This window comes from Elephantulus edwardii, unplaced genomic scaffold (assembly GCF_000299155.1).
Source record: "Elephantulus edwardii isolate Elephantulus edwardi_28Jun2011 unplaced genomic scaffold, EleEdw1.0 scaffold00609, whole genome shotgun sequence".
In the NCBI taxonomy this organism is placed as follows: domain Eukaryota; kingdom Metazoa; phylum Chordata; class Mammalia; order Macroscelidea; family Macroscelididae; genus Elephantulus; species Elephantulus edwardii.
In genome coordinates, this window is record NW_006400359.1 from 58,221 (window position 1) to 62,367 (window position 4,147).

General features: G+C 39.3%; 1 pseudogene; it reads right to left on the reverse strand.

Moving 5' to 3' along the window:
* Positions 1–4,147, reverse strand: part of LOC102853609 — a 61,120-nt pseudogene that overhangs the window by 43,408 nt on the left and 13,565 nt on the right.

A 4,147-nucleotide genomic window follows, 5' to 3' on the forward strand; every position in this document is an offset into this window, starting at 1 on the left:
AATAATGTTCCTGACTTGAAGTCCATTTTGGTGAAAATTAAGCAAATTTTCACGGAGCCCCGGAGTGGTGCAAACAGTTTTGGCTGCTAAGCAAAAGTCAGAAGTTCCAGCCACCCAGAGGCTCCTTGGAAGAAAGGCCTGGGAATCTGCTTCAGCAAAAGTGGCCATTGAAAACATGACGGAGCACAGTTACAGTATGGCAAACATAGTGCTGCCATCAGGCAGAATCAAGTCAATGGCGACTCATAATGCAAAAAACCTAATCAAACCCACCGTCCTCAGGCTGAGACCAAATCACAATAGTCTTTAAAGACAGAATAGAACTGCTACATAAGGTTTCCAAGGCTGTAAATCTTTACAGAGCCAGACTGCCAGATTTTTCTCATGCTGAGAAGCTGCTAGCTTCAAATCACCAACACTTTTTGGCTAGCAGAAGAGGGCTTTAACCACTGCTCCACTTGGGCATTTAGTACTGGTATGTTGTTGTGGTTATGTGCTGTTGAGTTAGGATAGACTCATCACTGACCCTCCAGTGTGTACTCGGAGGCTGTAAATTCACACAGGAGGAGACTGCTCATCTTTCTCCTTTGGAACAGCTGATGGATTTGAACACGTGCCTTTGGGATGCCAGTGCAGTTCCTTACCTCTAGGCCACCAGAGCTTCCTCATGCTTGCTTAACCAACCGTATTTCCTTATACTTTTTATTCTTTACCTTATTTTTGTTGCTTTCCAGAATGTCTCTAATATTTTTTCCACACAGGTCTACTCCACTACTTAATATGAAGGACATTGAGGTTCAAATTTAGTTTTAATGAAAGTAATCAAAATACACATCTTTAATATAAATAAAGCTCACTTGTAAGTATCCAAATTAAGCCTGAAAATGGCTAAATGAACAAACTGAAGTACAGAAAGGTGAAGACCAGCGAGAACTAAGAAGACATCTTTATGAAGAGGTAGCAAATTGAATTGTTTCAAAATTTCAATACCTGCCATTGTCATATTCTACTCCGGTATGAATCTGGTTTTCCATTGTAAAGTTAATGCTGAAATTTGCGTATTTCTCTCTATCTACTTTTCTAATTTGTAATGCATATTCATCCGACTGCAGATGCTTAATGACGTCAGGGAACCACACAGATAATCCATAGTACCTGCAAAAACAGAGCAGTGTAAATTTGTAATGGCCTTAGCACACCTGAGGCAATAAGACTCATGTCCCCAACATTTTCAAAGAGGTAGCTGTCTGCAAAGAAGCCCTTCCAGTTATGACTGGCTCCCTATAACATTACAAATCATCACAAAGCCTATTCTGTGGGATCAAAGATTTATAGTTCAAAATGTCTTCCTAGCTAATGATTAACTGTTTATTTTGTATTTATTGTATTAAGGAGAGAAGTTTAGGTGGGATACAGCCCTCACCACATTAGAGGCTTGTCTAAGTTCCTGGGACATCAATACTAATTCTCTTTTTTTGAGGCACCCACCTAAGCTCACCAGTCTCTGCAAAACAGGTCTGTATATCTACAGTTGTGTCATTTCCCTGATGGCTCTGAGTCTCTGGGAGACCTTCTAGCGAATCACCAACCCAAGGGAGGTAGAGGAGTGAGGGAACTGAATGAAGGAGGAACAGGTGGTGTTGGAAATCATGGACTTACACAGCAAATCCAACATTTGGGATGATGTTGACTCTGAGCTTCATGTAACTGGTCTGCTATTAATCTTAGCAGAACAAATATGAATATACCTACTCTTGCTTACACACACACACACACACACACACCCTAGTAAGGCTACAGAAATAAATTAGAGAGATGACAGCCTGAGGCTTAGCTGGAAACTGTAGCTATGTAATTATGTAACTTCTGGACCCTCCTTGGGAGGTAGACCAGTAGAAACAACCTTTTCCTATAATCACATGTGATATCTTGGCACTGATGCCAGGTTGCACTAAGAAATCTAGTCCAGAATCTCTGGGGTTCTTAAAGAATTACTTCTTCCTACAACCAGGAGAAGATAAGATAGATGAATGGGACCTTCTAAGAATCAAATCCCTATGCACATCCTAAATCTTCTCCAACAGGGTAAAAAGGGAAGCCACAGACTGGGAAAAAGTGTTTGGTAATGACATATCAGATAAGGGACTTATATCCAGAATTTATAAAATACTTGAGCACAACAGGATAAAGGTAAATAATCCAAGGGGAAAATGGGCACAGGATATGAACAGACACTTCACCAAAGAAGACATTCAGATGGCAAACAAACACATGAAGAAATATTCAAAATCCCTAGCTCAAAGAGAGATGCAAATAAAAATAACTATGAGATATCATCTCACCCCAGTCAGAATAGCAAAATGTAACAGAACAGCAAGCAACAAATGCTGGAGAGGTTGTGGAGAAACTGGAACCCTTATTCACTGTTGGTGGAAGTGTAAATGGTGCCACCACTGTGGAAGGCAGTAGGTGCTTTCTCAAAATATTACAAATAGATACACCATTTGACCCAGCAATTCCACTACTGGGAATATATCCCAAAGAGACCATTACTGATATCCAAGCAGATATATGCATACCCATATTTATCGTGGCTTTGCTCACAATAGCAAGGAGTTGGAAACAACCTAAGTGAACATCAACAAACGAATGAATAGAGAAGCTGTGGTATATTCACACATGGAATATTATGCTACATTGAAAAACAAGGAACTCATGCAATGTTATTAAAAATGGGTAACCCTGGAAGACATTATGTTGAGTGAAGTATCTCAGTCACAAAAGGACAAATACTGCATGGTGCCACTGTTGTAAAAAGGGACTGACATTGGAGTTGGGGGGAGACTGAAAAAGATGGGTTCAATGGTGTATACTGCATTGAAAGAGATGAGGGAGAAAACTACTTAAAAGGGATATGTGTTTAGTTATTTTTGTCATGACAGGAGTCCACAGCAAAGGATGCACAGTGGAGTGGACCTGGGGGGAGGGTTTTTAAAACAATGAAAGAATTTTCCTTTTAGTTTTCCAAGAGGGTAGTGTATTAGAGGGAGGATTGGGAGGGGAGAAAAGTGCAACAATGATTGAATGGGGGGGAAGCAGATTTCTTAAAAAAAATATAATTACTTCTTGGCACTAGTGAAGAATCTTTCCTAGTTCCTGTGCTGCTGTGATATTACCAGCTTAGAATAGATCCTGTCTTCTGTTTCCCAAAATGGTCTAGGATTGTGAACTGGGACACTGAGGTTATTCTCTGAAAACACAAGTTATTATCACACTCTGTCCTTGTGACTGCTAATGTGTTATTTTGACAGGTAACAGATGAATTCTATACTGTCCATAATGGCTACAACTAACCACCTGTGATCCTATGAATGCAAGCTAATTTTCTTCACTTTTTCATTCCTGGCATAGCCAATGCCAGTCTACTTCAGTTCTCTAATGTCTAGTATGTAAATCTTTATGTGTTCCATTAATACTATGAAGATTCAAATATGCATACCAAAAAGGAGGTAAAAATACACGATTTCTGCCCACTTTTGTAGTCTGAAATAGATCAAACATGCCACCAAGATTCATTAATAACAATTGGTAACTGGAATGCAAAAGTTGGGAACAAGGAAGAAGGACCAGTAGTTCTAAAATACAGGCGTGGTGACAGAAATGAGGCTAGAGATAGAATGACAGAATTTTGTACAATCAATCACATATTCATTGAAAATCCTTTTAATAAAAACCCCACAGATGGTGAATATACACATGGACCTCACCTGACAGGGTACACATATTGATTACATCCGTGATAAGGCTCATTGGAGAAGCTCAGTATCGGCTGTGAAACAGAGGCCAGTTGCTCATTGCGGAACTAATGGTGCTTAGTTAAGTTCAAACGGAAGCTAAAGGAAATTAAAAAAAGAAATCACAAGACCCAAAATATGACCTTGAGTCTATGTCACTTGAATTTTAAAACCATTTCAAAAACAGGTTTAAGGTACTGAACAGTAATGAACAAAGACCAGTAGAGCTGTGGTATGATATCAAGGATGTCATCCATGAAGAAAAGAAAAGGTCACTGCAAAGAAAGAGGTGGCCAATATCTCTTATGAAAATAGGTGCAAAAATCTTGAATAAAATATTGGCCAATAGAATA